Source organism: Amblyomma mixtum, chromosome 10, assembly GCF_055824585.1.
Source record: "Amblyomma mixtum isolate Tamu chromosome 10, ASM5582458v1, whole genome shotgun sequence".
Classification (NCBI taxonomy): domain Eukaryota; kingdom Metazoa; phylum Arthropoda; class Arachnida; order Ixodida; family Ixodidae; genus Amblyomma; species Amblyomma mixtum.
Window position 1 is genome coordinate 15,839,674 of NC_143021.1, and position 14,796 is coordinate 15,854,469.

At 43.6% G+C, this 14,796-nt stretch overlaps 1 pseudogene; it reads left to right on the forward strand.

The window, feature by feature from the left end:
• LOC149325200 (uncharacterized) overlaps positions 1-3,917 on the forward strand; it is a 53,560-nt pseudogene extending 49,643 nt beyond the window's left edge.
• Positions 3,918-14,796: the final 10,879 nt, after the last annotated feature.

Below are 14,796 nucleotides of genomic sequence, written 5' to 3' on the forward strand. Positions count from 1 at the left end.
TACTGCATAGTCGTTCAGGTTACGGTAACTAGCTAGGCAGAGCGCATTGCCGGAAAGCAAACCAAAGGGGACGAGTTGGGCATGTCCCCACATAATTCCTCGCGTGCAGCACCACCTTAACAGTGGCGCCTCTCCACCCATCAGCCAGAAGCCCGGCGAAATGACTTGATATGGCAGACACACTTAGAGGAAATATACAATAAGGTTAATCGACAACTTGCAGAATGTCGAGCACCCGCTACAATTTTTCGACCGAGAATCCTTGTTCGCAGACGGTAATCTCGAATTATTGTTCGAAAAGGTAGGACGGAGAGTACGTCCCTTTGTTTGTAATGTTTTCGTTCACAATAGAAGAGGGATACATTGAAAAAGGATGGATAGCTGGGCGAATTTGTAATAATGCATCGTGGGAGGGGACAGCGCGAACAAGACGACAGACGAAGCAAGAGGACACGAAGACGAGAAGAGGGATGCAAACGTGAGGGGTGGGTCGAGACAGGTACCCGTCAATGGAATGCATTATTGTAACCTCTCGACAACTTCTTTTTACAGTCTATCTCGAAAGCTGGTGGTGACTATCAGGGCTTCAGGTTCACGCAGATTAGGGGGTAGCCCCCTCACCTTTTCGAAGAAGGATACAGCGGAGGGCGACTGACTCATCTCCCTTAGCGCTAACTCCTTCAGTCAGCAGAGCAGAAAGTGATGACGCGGTCAGCAAACGAGAGTTCTTGGTTGCAAGAAACCCTCTTGTAAGTCAGCTTTCCGGCATGCAGTCTGCAAGTTGTCCATTATTTTGAACTTCTAACAGATTGTTTAGACACTACCGCAGGATGTACATTCCGCCTCTAGTAACACGTAATGATGCATTTGTACTAGAACGAAAAAAGAATGGAATGTGCTCCTGGATTCGAAAATTCAGTTAAACAAAGACAGGAATGAGATCACTAAACAAGTGCAGTATATAGGAGTTTATAATCATATACTATACAACATAGCCACACAAAACTTTCTCATTTGAAACCCTACGTTTCGGGGCCGGCTAGGCTCCTCTAGGGATGAAGCTATAGCTTGGTTTAATTTGGTTTACTGGGTTTAGCGTCCCAAAGCGACTAATACCCTAGTTACACGGCCGACATAAACATGGTTAAGTTTGCCTCAGTTAATACTAACCCCAGTTGTGCGCTGTTAGACGGAGAGCGTAACCGCAGTTATGCCACTAACCATGGTTATCGGTAACTGAGGTTGGCTACCTCAGTGAAGCGGCTAACTGACAAAGTGGCTGCTGCCACCATTTCGGCCGAGCCCGCGATGCCCGCTGCCACATCAAGTGAACAGAAGCGTGCCAACTGGTCTTTTGCCACAAGAGAAGCATTGATACGCATCTGGGAGGACAATCTCTCGGCTCTGCGGTCAAATACGCGCAATGCGAGAATATACAGCTTCATGGCGGATTCCCTGAACGCAGGCCTGCCGGCAGGCGAAGAGCCGTACTCGGCGAAGCAAATCCGGCAGGAGCTGGAAAACCTCAATAGGCCCTACCGGTAAGTACGAAAGCCATTTCATATAATGTGTAGTTTACAAGCTATTTTAGTGCTTTTTAAGTGCTGGTATCCGGTGCGCTGCACGTACGCACAAACATTCTCCGTGCTGCACGGTGTTTCGTCTGGCATGACAACTACTGTGCTGTAAATAGAATACATTACTGTTTTTCTGGTTGACCTGTGATGTGTGCGGATCGTTATTGCCCTGAACTCGGCTCGGTTGTACTGACCACTTGCATGTCTACTCACGGCGACCGCGTGAAGTGCAGTATTTTTCGGCAGCGTCTCCTGAATTGACTCGTATATCGTCCAAAGTGATGTGCGCCAGCAGCACGCAGGTCTGTTTCGTTCTTGATGCTCTATGGAGCGCATAGGATCGCATGCATCCACCTGGCAGTGCGAACATCACTGGCGTAATTTGCACGCGCCGTATAATGATGATAATCGGGATTAATCGTGAGAGTTCGTGCCACAGTAGAAAGTCCTGCCTCGAGCTACCATAGCTTGCTACGTTTTTCGCAGCCTGTCGGCGGTCATGGTCGGCGGTGGCGTGGTATTAGTAAATGCCCGGGGCTGTACAGTACTGGCATTCATTTTATATTTTCCGTCCCCAAATTAACCGTAGCAACAGCAAAGTAATCTCAATGTGAAATCAGATGCCTGCGCTAGCACGGTTGATGCTTGAGATGTACTACTTTATCTGCGGAATGTACTTACCGGCATGACTGTCCTCTGATTCTGCACCCTTTCAGTCTACACAAGGACAGGCGCCATATGTACTTCTTCCATTTGAGAAGCCGGTTCTTTCTTGTTTATTTATCATTAAAAGAAACACTACCCGCCTATAAATGTTTCTGATGCAAAGTTTTATGGAATAAAACTGCCATTGTTTTTAGGAAGCTGAGGAGATCTAGTTCAAGCACAGGATCGAAAGGCGTTGAGTGGCCATTTTACTGGCTGCTTCACTCTTTTCTTCGAGCACTGCCAGTGAATGACAGTAGCCTGGTGCAAGAAAGTGTGGAGGTAATCTAGTTTCAGTGGTTCAGAAAAATTCGACCTTACAGTGCCTGCAAACGTGTATATTTTCTTCGCAAGTATTGTAATCCGTCATGATTTGCAACGCTGCAAGAAGGAAATGGTTTTTTTTTGTCATTTCAAGATGACGTGTTATAGCCATCACAGTTGTGTAGTTCAAAAACACTACACAACACAAAGCAAGTCACTAAAATTTTGAAAAGGCATGTCTCATTCACTTTGTTTTATTACAGACATCAGAAAAAACTCATCTGAATATATCTGCACTTTGCTCCAAAGCAGGCAGTGAAAAGAGAACGTGAAAAAATTTGAACATGTTCATGAGCCAACAAGAAAAGCAAACCTGTGGGAAACGACAAGGTGAACAAGATGAGGTGATACATTGCTCTGTGAAGTGTTTCCAGTAAGCTGCACATGACTTGGTTGTGTTTGAATGTCATCACACATAACACAATAACGCACAGAACTGTGCGCTGCGAGAGATCTTTGCTGTCAGACTGTACTAATACTCTTTAAGACGAACAAATTGTGGTGCAAGAAATGCATTGCATAATGGAACGGCATAACACTTTCTGAACAACGGTTAATCCTAAATCTGCCCTTGTGTCCGCTGTTTGCAGCAGCTGGCCGCATTTAAAGGAATAGGGTGCGAGTATTTCTATTTTCTAAAACATGTGGCAACCGCATTATATCACTTCTAAGGTGTTTCTTAATTGCAGTTCAGTGTAATCAAGTATAAGGTGAAATATTTCACAAAAGGAACAATCCGCCAAGCATTTCCCATCCTAAAATGGCTTGTGAGTTGGAAGCCGTCTTTTCTACCTTTTTTATCCTGCTCATTTCCCTGAGCTTTCTTGATAAGTTATCAAGAATTTGTATTTGGGGCCTTGCCTAGCAGCTAGGTTTCACATCCTGCAGCTATGTGGCATGCATATTTATAGTTTCTAACTTTTGCTTGGTATTGGCAGGTGCCAGAGGCTCCTGAAGATGGAGTTGGAGAGGTTCTCGCAACCTTTACACTTGAACCTTACCAAGATACAGCTGAAAACACTATGGCCAGTACCCAGCGCAGAGAAAGCAGCGACAGCCACAAGACGCCGAAAAAGACCTGCGAGCTCACGTTTGCAGGAGCTGCTGCCAATGCGGCAGCAAGTCAATGGCTGTGCAGCCAAGGCCACCAGAGAAAGTAGCGAGCTGAGAAAGCAGCTCTTGGAACTGCAGAAGGAAAGCAACGAAATTCAAAGAGGAATGCTTGAGATGATGCTTGGTGTTGATGATGGTATGCTTGATGAAGTGGTTTTACCAACTGCGACAGACAGTGCAACACGGTCAAATGCTTAAGTCGTAACTTGTTTAACTACTACCGTCTACTCTGTCCACATCAATAATGATGCGGCCCTCACTTAGACATTTTAAAGTTAAGAATGCTTATCACTGTCCTTTTACCCTGCAATCAATAAACAAGCCTTTCCCCAACATAAAACAATATATATTGTGGCCAACATTGTTAATAAACTTCTTGTAATAAAAACAGCGCAAGGACACAGGACGAGAACGGAGAGTAGACACACACGGCGCTGAACTTGCAACTAAGTTTATTGGAAAAACACGCTGCTTTTCAAGGCAGGGCGTCAAGAAAGCGCGCGCATGCGCTTTGTCAAAAATACACTTATCGGGTAATAAAATGTCTCCTAAAGGCACGTGTGATTATCGGTGCTAACCACTGTTTAGCAACTTCATTTCTTTAGAGGACAATGCTACTGAAGGCTGGCTGACACATCTGTTTCCTTTCCTCAAGATATGAAATGCCTCTGCTACTTCCCTCGTGCTACGATCGTTATGTATGAACAAGATTTCGGTGTCAACGAAAAACGGGGTGCACTTACACTCGAGACAATGCTTGGCCAAGTTTGTTGAACTCTTACCCAAAGAATTTTGGTGCTCCAAAAGCCGTACATTAATGCAGCGACCTGTCTGGCCAATATAAGTACGGCCACAGGACAGAGGAATCTGGTAGACCACAGCAACCTTACACGAGACGAACCTGTTTGCATGATTAATTTTACACCCTGTTTTCTTTCCCATTCCATCCCTCTTCCTTTGAACAGCTGCCCCCACTTTGCCTACCTTATTAGGTGCCGAGAACACAACGTTGACACCATACATGGCCCCCACTTTCTTGAATCTGTGCGAAAGAGAATGTACGTACGGCATTACAGCTATATTCTTTGTTCTATCGTCCACACTGGCGCGCTGCTCAGAGTCACGTTCGGAGGTTTTCAATTTCTTCAGGATCTTTTCCGCACACGACACAAGAACTGAGTCTGGGAAACCGGCCTGCTTACAGCGGTGTACCTGGGCGCAGAGGCTAGTCTTCATTTTGTGAGAACAGGATTTCTTTAACGCCATACTCATGCACCCTGTTACTATCCCGTTTTTTACTAGTTTCGAGTGGCAAGACCTATAGTTCAGCAGGGGCTTCTCACTCCGAGGGGAGTATTTCCAGCACACGTGGTCTTTTTCGAAGACCAGCAGTAAGTCCAAAAATTGTAATGTGTTATGCTGAGGAATTTCATGCGTAAATTTCAGTCCGGACCCTTTCCTTACAAAACAATCTAAAACACTTGACACGGTTTCTGCCTGAGGGGACTTCACAATCACAAGGTAATCATCAACATACCTAAAAATGCGTATAAAACCACCTGCCAATTCATTCGCCACTTCCTTGTCGACATGACTAAGGAAGATGCTGCTGAGCACCGGGGCTACTTTAGATCCTATACACACGCCAGACTTTTGCAAGACTGTTTGGTTTTCCCAAGAGACATACGTATTCTTGAGATAGAAGGTGAGGAGTTCCAGAAAGGATGCCGTAGAAATTCCGCATCTATCTTGAAAAGCATGCTCGTCATTTTGATCTTCAATGGATTGCTGTACATATTGCAGGAGAGGCACATGCGGTAGAGAAAAGAACAGATCTTCCACATCTATACTAAAACCAGAACAGTCTCCAGGGTTGTCACTGAGTAGAAAGTTAACAATTTCCTCTGAGTTTGGAACCAGGAACGGGTCATTCACATGCAGTGTTGAAAGATGTCTGTTTAGGTACGTGGAAACCACCAACTGCCAAGAGCGATGCTCGGAAACTATTGCCCTGAACGGAATCTCCGGCTTATGTGTCTTGGCCGCGAAGAAGATTTCCAGAACCCCTAGCTCAGCATCTTTCACCTTCTTTGCTAGCCCTTCTAAATTAAGTTTAAGCAGCAGAGCCTCTGCCTTCTGTTTACAACGTGCTGGTTTTACCTTGGCGGTCCTGAAATTCTTCATCACTGTATGGCGGGCTTTCTCGGCATAAAGGTCTTCCGATAAGACAACAAAAAACCCTTCTTTGTCCGACTGCACCGCTCGAAGCTGCCTATCACACAGATAGTTTACCAAGGAACTAAACCGGTTACTCTGTCCTTTAGTAGTCTCACAGTGACCTACAACATCTACACACTCAGAAACACATTTTGAGCGGTCATCTATTGCTGCCCTAGACGATACACTGCGAGCAAAACCAAGTTTTTCAACAGTCTTCATACCGGTTTCCAAACAAAACTTTGGTCCTAGGCGTAGGGTCTTCTCTTGGCGAGGATCCACGGTGAATGTTGAGACCATCTGTGGGCCATACCAGGAGAATGTGCAAGATTATCCAGAGCGAATATTGGAGGCAGGCGAGGTTTTTCAAGGACATGCTTTGGACAAGGTGCTGCTGCGAGGATGTACGCCGGAATCAACGCCTCTTCCGCGAGTGGTGCAAGACTACAGAACAGCTCACGGAATTCCTGTGGAAAACTGTGCGCTCTTCGTTTCCAAGAGCAGCCAAGCGGCAGCAAGCTGAAGGCAAACTTTTGGTGCTTGGGGACATCACCGTGGATCCTCGCCAAGAGAAGACCCTACGCCTAGGACCAAAGTTTTGTTTGGAGACCGGTATGAAGACTGTTGAAAAAAACTTGGTTTTGCTCGCAGTGTATCGTCTAGGGCAGCAATAGATGACCGCTCAAAATGTATTTCTGAGTGTGTAGATGTTGTAGGTCATTGTGAGACTACTAAAGGACAGAGTAACCGGTTTAGTTCCTTGGTAAACTATCTGTGTGATAGGCAGCTTCGAGCGGTGCAGTCGGACAAAGAAGGGTTTTTTGTTGTCTTATCGGAAGACCTTTATGCCGAGAAAGCCCGCCATACAGTGATGAAGAATTTCAGGACCGCCAAGGTAAAACCAGCACGTTGTAAACAGAAGGCAGAGGCTCTGCTGCTTAAACTTAATTTAGAAGGGCTAGCAAAGAAGGTGAAAGATGCTGAGCTCGGGGTTCTGGAAATCTTCTTCGCGGCCAAGACACATAAGCCGGAGATTCCGTTCAGGGCAATAGTTTCCGAGCATCGCTCTTGGCAGTTGGTGGTTTCCACGTACCTAAACAGACATCTTTCAACACTGCATGTGAATGACCCGTTCCTGGTTCCAAACTCAGAGGAAATTGTTAACTTTCTACTCAGTGACAACCCTGGAGACTGTTCTGGTTTTAGTATAGATGTGGAAGATCTGTTCTTTTCTCTACCGCATGTGCCTCTCCAGCAATATGTACAGCAATCCATTGAAGATCAAAATGACGAGCATGCTTTTCAAGATAGATGCGGAATTTCTACGGCATCCTTTCTGGAATTCCTCACCTTCTATCTCAAGAATACGTATGTCTCTTGGGAAAACCAAACAGTCTTGCAAAAGTCTGGCGTGTGTATAGGATCTAAAGTAGCCCCGGTGCTCAGCAGCATCTTCCTTAGTCATGTCGACAAGGAAGTGGCGAATGAATCGGCAGGTGGTTTTATACGCATTTTTAGGTATGTTGATGATTACCTTGTGATTGTGAAGTCCCCTCAGGCAGAAACCGTGTCAAGTGTTTTAGATTGTTTTGTAAGGAAAGGGTCCGGACTGAAATTTACGCATGAAATTCCTCAGCATAACACATTGCAATTTTTGGACTTACTGCTGGTCTTCGAAAAAGACCACGTGTGCTGGAAATACTCCCCTCGGAGTGAGAAGCCCCTGCTGAACTATAGGTCTTGCCACTCGAAACTAGTAAAAAACGGGATAGTAACAGGGTGCATGAGTATGGCGTTAAAGAAATCCTGTTCTCACAAAATGAAGACTAGCCTCTGCGCCCAGGTACACCGCTGTAAGCAGGCCGGTTTCCCAGACTCAGTTCTTGTGTCGTGTGCGGAAAAGATCCTGAAGAAATTGAAAACCTCCGAACGTGACTCTGAGCAGCGCGCCAGTGTGGACGATAGAACAAAGAATATAGCTGTAATGCCGTACGTACATTCTCTTTCGCACAGATTCAAGAAAGTGGGGGCCAAGTATGGTGTCAACGTTGTGTTCTCGGCACCTAATAAGGTAGGCAAAGTGGGGGCAGCTGTTCAAAGGAAGAGGGATGGAATGGGAAAGAAAACAGGGTGTAAAATTAATCATGCAAACAGGTTCGTCTCGTGTAAGGTTGCTGTGGTCTACCAGATTCCTCTGTCCTGTGGCCGTACTTATATTGGCCAGACAGGTCGCTGCATTAATGTACGGCTTTTGGAGCACCAAAATTCTTTGGGTAAGAGTTCAACAAACTTGGCCAAGCATTGTCTCGAGTGTAAGTGCACCCCGTTTTTCGTTGACACCGAAATCTTGTTCATACATAACGATCGTAGCACGAGGGAAGTAGCAGAGGCATTTCATATCTTGAGGAAAGGAAACAGATGTGTCAGCCAGCCTTCAGTAGCATTGTCCTCTAAAGAAATGAAGTTGCTAAACAGTGGTTAGCACCGATAATCACACGTGCCTTTAGGAGACATTTTATTACCCGATAAGTGTATTTTTGACAAAGCGCATGCGCGCGCTTTCTTGACGCCCTGCCTTGAAAAGCAGCGTGTTTTTCCATTAAACTTAGTTGCAAGTTCAGCGCCGTGTGTGTCTACTCTCCGTTCTCGTCCTGTGTCCTTGCGCTGTTTTTATTACAAGATGCTTAACCAACTCGCCCAAACTGCCATTTTACTATTGTTAATAAAATATGCATGCTATATGAAAAGCTAGCAAAATTATAAATTATGTAGGCAACTGAACAAGATCCAAGTTGTAAACCTCCTGAACCCTACAATGCCATTTTGCACAACAACACAGTGGTAGCACTGAATAAAACAGATACACATGCATGCTGCAAGCACTAGGCTGAGGCCACATCTCAGTACTTTATGCAGTGTAATCAATACGTATATTCTGAATTGGGCAGGTGCTTTGATTGATAGGTGGACCGTCCCAATTCCATGATAAACTCTGCTGCAACAGACACTGCTTATCGTCATGCTATACAACTTGTGCACCCGCAATAGTAGGGCACAGTTTGGTACACACGTGTCTTTTTACTGCCACTGGTCTTTCCTATTAAAATAACAGAATAAACAAAGCCCACAGGTGGCAAGTGTGCAAATAATGTGCTTACAACTAAAGAACCCAGTAGAACAGTAAATCATGAGAGGTGGAGTAAATCCATAAAGCATACTGCACTCACATCGGTAAATGCAATGCAATAAATACCTGATCCCAAATTTCCAATGTGGCCAGTGTTAAAACAGTTCTTTAAGTACGGAGACCATTCTGTTCCTGAAAATTGCACTATGCTTTTGAGTGCAACCGACATGAACAGCTTTATAAACTTCTGAATCTGACTGAATCAGAAAACCTCACCCATCAAAAGTGCACCTGTTAGAATGTCCTGAAGATACTTTGGATCATCCAGGACCGTTCACTGTGATGCAAAGTGCTTTGCCAGGGCATTTTTCACTGCCACCCCTGAAGGCTCCTTTTGACCGCTTGTGCAGGAGGGCTATGGTAATCGTCCAACCTCTAGACGGACTACATGCAGCTAGTTAGCGTCGCATCTGTCAGTCATTTCCTCACAAATATTGTGGAGAACACAGCAGCAGCGATTGACTTTGTTCACATTGAAAATGTCGCATTCAAGGCCCTTGAACCGAATGCGAGAAGGTACCATCAGCCGCCCGTAGGCATTTTCTACCAAACGCCTGGCACTTGAAAGATGAAAGTTAAATGCCTGCACAGAAGAATCAGCAGTGCCAAAATGCGGATATGGCTTCATGATGTTTTTTTGGAATGGGAGGCCTTGGTAGGCGCAACAATGTCAAATCTTGATTACGCTGACACTGTTTGGGACCCTCATACTAAGAAAAACATCAATCACATTGAAGGGGTACAAAAGAAAGCACTTCGATTCATTTTTAACGCTTACCATAGATGTATCTCTGTTTCAGACCTGAGAACACGAGCTGGGCTCCCGTCGCTAGAAATGCGCCGCAAACTACACCGCCTACAAATGATGTACAGTATTGTCAACCACCATGTCAAAATAAATGTTCATAATTACATGCACTTCAACGAATCCAGGAAAACAAGAGGCAAGCACAGCAAAACAATTGTAATGCCGCAGGTTAAAACTAACGCCTACCGTTCATCATTCTTTCCTCGAACCACAGCTGAGTGGAACGCCTTACCCTATGAAGTAGCTGACATGCCCTCAGTTGAATCTTTTGTTACGGCCGTGTCATTTTATCTATGATGCAGCAAGTATTTCTTTACAACGCTCCTTGCTTTGCCGTCCGCCTTTCAAAGTGTATTGCTTCTTTCTTTTTTGTGTGTTTTTTGATTGTGCACATTCCTTCGTGGCTGATTGTCAATAACATGTTTTCTTCCTTTGCCGCTGTTAAACTCACCTCAGCAATTTTTCAAGAACAATGTATCCACTCCTGCTTTGACTGCCAAGAGGCAGTTGGCAGTATTTGATAGATAAATAAAATAAATAAATAAATAAATAAATAAATAAATAAATAAATAAATAAAGCGCGTACCAGAGACAGAGAATGAGAATGTAGGTGACACAGTGCAGAAAGTGGCCAAGTGCCTAAAAGTGGAGCTCTCTGCCTGTGATATAGATGTCGCACATCGTGTTCCAACTAAAGGATCTGGACTGTCAAACATCATTGTGAAGTTTACCTCAAGGACTGCGCGGGACAAGTTCTTTCATACTTCTGAAGGAACCAGCGCACAAAACACAACGGACAAGAAAAAGGCGGAACACGACGGACAGGAGCGCTGAACTTACATCTTTATTTCGGAAGTACAGATGCAACGTATATATATATAGCCATGTCAGGGGGGCGTGCCACACAAGGAAAGAAAGAACAAGTGGAATCTACAAGGTCATGAAGAGACAAGCGACACAAGCAAACCAAAGATCTTAACTTTGCTGGTTCCTTCAGAAGTATGTATTACCAACTAGCCCAACATTAAGTGTTGCTCAAATTTAAGTTCTTTCAGGCTGCAACGAAAAACCGGTTGAACACATCTATGCTCGGTTTTGAGTAAAGTGACCCAGTTTTTGTGAACGACTACCTCTGTCCTGAAAATGAAATTTTTCTAGGCAAGGCCGTCCAACTGAAGCGGGAAAAAGGTTGGAAATTTGCCTGGGTCTCAAATGGAAGAATCCTGGTGCGGAAGGCAGATAATTCCAAAGTCATACATCTTGCATGCGAAGATGATCTTGCGAAAATTGTCTACTCACGCATTCTTAGGCACACTCTTAGGCACATTCTTAGGCACACTCACACTCTTACGTACGGTACAACAAGCAGCTGTACGAACTTATTTGCTCGCTCGTATAAGCAACCCATCTCGCCCTGGATGACAAAACAAATTCTAGCAGTGCTACAACAGAAGGATTTCTGGTATCACAAATGGAAACAGCATAAGGATAACAACTGTTACTTGGGTCAGTACAAAATAATGCGCAATAAATCTGTTGCAGCTATGCGCACACGGAAAAAGGAATATTACACACGCCTCATTGAACATAGCGCTGGGAACTCCAAAAAACTGTGGGGAATTGTGAACAGTGTTGTTGGTAAACCGCGCCAACAGACGCTTCCGGCAGTTATTGATCAGAACGTTGTCGACCACTTTAATTCATAATTTGCTACAGTAGGGATTTCTTCAGCCACCTCTGCAAATAACACAAATCAAAAACCTGAAAATGCCCACTAGCTCTGGTGTTGACGGAATCAACGCCAAAATTCTTAAACTCATTATAAACTCGAGCAGCTTAATCTTGTATCACATTTTTCAGCAGTCTTTATCTACAGGTGAACTTCCGTTTGATTGGAAAATAGGCAAAGTCATCCCCGTGTTCAAATTTGGAGACAGAAGTAACATCAGTAGCTACCGACCTATATCTTTAACCAGTATTGCATGTAAGCTTCTAGAACTTATCATTGCTTCAAATGTTGCGCAGCACCTTGAACAAAACCGCTTTTTTTTTACCTTCATCAGCACGGTTTTAGAAAAGGACTGTCGTGCGATACACAACTCATGGAATTTACGCACGAAGTTCTGACTAACATGAATGATAACCAACAGACTGATTGTATTTTCATTGACTTTTCTAAGGCATTTGATCGGGTAGCACATTGTCGTTTAATTGCCAAATTTTCTGCTTTAAATATCGACTCATTAACGCTATCATGGATTAGAAATTTCCTCTCATTTCGCAACCAATTTACCAGTATAAATAATTGCTCATCCTCTCTCTCTGAAGTATCGTCCGGTGTTCCCCAAGGCAGTGTCCTGGGCCCGTTACTATTTTTAATATATATTAACGATCTGCCAACCGACATTACCTCTAACATCCGTTTGTTTGCTGACGACTGTATTATTTACTGCAGCAAAATTTCTAATCCTACCGATCATATCGCTTTACAGAAAGATCTAGACCATATAACAAATTGGTGTTCCATGTGGCTAATGCCGGTCAACACTGATAAGTGTAAATTAATGACTTTCAGCCGTAAACTTTCAAACTCTTCTTTCACCTACTCGATCAGCAGTAATCATGCCACAACAGCGTCCTCATATAAATATCTCGGCACTCACCTAAATCAAAACCTTTCCTGGTCGACACACATTAATAAAATTACAGCTAAGGCTTCACGAACCCTTGGATACTTAAAGCGTAATCTTCATGGTGCACCATCTGACACTCGAAAACTAGCCTACCAGACGTTTGTCCGCCCACAACTAGAATTTGCATCACCCATCTGGTCACCTCACCAAGCGTATCTAACACGTAATCTCGAATCTATACAGAACCGTGCTGCATGCTTCATCGCTCGCGATTATAACCCGCATACCAGCTTCACTAAGATCAAGTTATCGCTATCACTTGAGTCTTTAGAATCACGTCGTACCGTAGCACTTCTTTGCTTATTTCATAAAATGGTTTTCAGTCTTCACAGTCACACATTACCTTTGTCATGGCCATGTCGCACATCTCATCGCCTCAATAATCATAGCAGCTTTACGCGTATTTTTGGTCATACAAAAGCATTCAACATGTCTGCTCTCCCACGTACCATAAACTATTGAAACAGCCTTCCTGACGATGCTACTAATACCAGAAATCCTGCTACGTTTCGTGATACAATAACCGCAATCCTCGCCTAGTGTCTCAGTTCTCTGTATTCTTGCGAAAAATCTATTTTATTGCTGCTTAGTGTAAACTAACTTGTGCACTTTTTAGCCTCACTGTCAAATCGTGTTCCATTTCCATGTTGCCACATTTTGAAACATGCAATTATTGTGGATTGTATTACTTTATTTGTATTCTACTGAGTGCCTCTTGCTAACTATTGTACAACGTTTCTCTTCTGTCGTTTTTTTTTTGTTCTTTTTTGTGCTGTTATCTAACTTCTATGTACGGCCCCACTCACACAATGCTCCAATGTAAAGGAGCCTGTGAGTAACTTGAATAAATAAATAAACTCTTCGTTACCCAGTCCACTACCAAATACCTTTTTTCTAGGGGACATTGAACTTAGCGAAATACATTCTACATTGGCAACTATGGCTAGCAATAAACCCGCTGGATTGGATGGAATAACTGTACGTATGTTGAAAGACAACATTGATATCCTCGATCCTATATTATGTCACGTTCTAAATCACTCATTGCAAACCGCCAAGTACCCAACGTCGCTAAAAACCGCCCGAGTAGTTCCAATATACAAGGATGGAGACAGCTCAAACCCTTCTAGTTATCGACCTATATCAGTGCTCAGTTCTGTTGATATCCTTTTCGAAAAAATTCTTGCAAATCGAATTAATATATTTAAAGAAAAATATCGTATCATTTGCCCACAGCAACACGGCTTTCGGCAGCACCATTCAACATCAACTGCAGTCCAGTTATTAGCCGAAAAAATAAACTGTGCTTTAAATAACAACAAACTTGTGGCTGTGGTCTTTCTTGACTTAAGAAAGGCTTTCGATACCGTTGACCATTCCATCCTTCTGTACAAGCTAAAACACTACGGCTTTAGAGAACGGATTTTCGAGCTGTTTTCTAGTTACATCGAACAACGTCCTCAGGTAGTCCTAATGAATAATGTATCATCGCCACCACAACGTATACACACGGGCGTACCCCAAGGGTCTGTTTTGGGACCCCTGCTTTTTTCTTTATATGTTTCCGATCTTCCACGTGCACTACATTTCAGAGATATGCTGATGTACGCCGATCACACCGCTATAATTATTACAGGAAACAACATCGAGGAAATTGAGTCCAAAACGAACTTAGATTTAGCAAGCATCTCTTACTGGTTTTCAGCTAACAAGCTGTCTGTTAATGTTGACAAAACAAAATATACTGTATTTAACTCCCGTAGTAAACAAGTAGATATTAACTGTATGAACATTTCCATTAAAAACTTTGTACTGCAACATACACCTTTTTTTAAATATCTTGGCGTAATATTTGATAGGCACCTGCACTGGCAAAATCACATATCTGCAGTGAGGGCAAAACTGGCATCCGGGTGCTATCAACTGCTACAGGCACGTGACTTCTTTGACACAAATTTTTTACGCATTTTATATTTCTCCTTTATCCACAGTCACCTTTCTTACTGCCTAGATTCTTGGGGATGGACCTACAACAGTTATATCGAGCCAGTCCAAAAATTACAGAAACGATCATTAAGAGTCATAACTCATTCTAAACCAGATCATCCCAGGAAATCATTATTCGAAGACTTAACAGATACTGCATTTCGATTCACTACGCCTACTGAAAAG